Source organism: Clupea harengus, chromosome 23, assembly GCF_900700415.2.
Source record: "Clupea harengus chromosome 23, Ch_v2.0.2, whole genome shotgun sequence".
NCBI lineage: Eukaryota > Metazoa > Chordata > Actinopteri > Clupeiformes > Clupeidae > Clupea > Clupea harengus.
Window position 1 is genome coordinate 25,063,148 of NC_045174.1, and position 209 is coordinate 25,063,356.

Below are 209 nucleotides of genomic sequence, written 5' to 3' on the forward strand. Positions count from 1 at the left end.
GCACCACTGGCTGCCGGTAGCTGCTCGCATTAAGTTCAAGTCACTTATGCTTGCTTACAGAGTGATTGATGGTTCTGCTCCTATCTACTTAAATGCTCTTGTAAGGGCAAATGTTACTCCCCGGATGCTGCGTTTGTCTAATGAGCGTCGTTTAGCACTGCCGTCTGTGCAAGTACAGCAATCTAGACTATTCTCATTCGTAGTTCCAT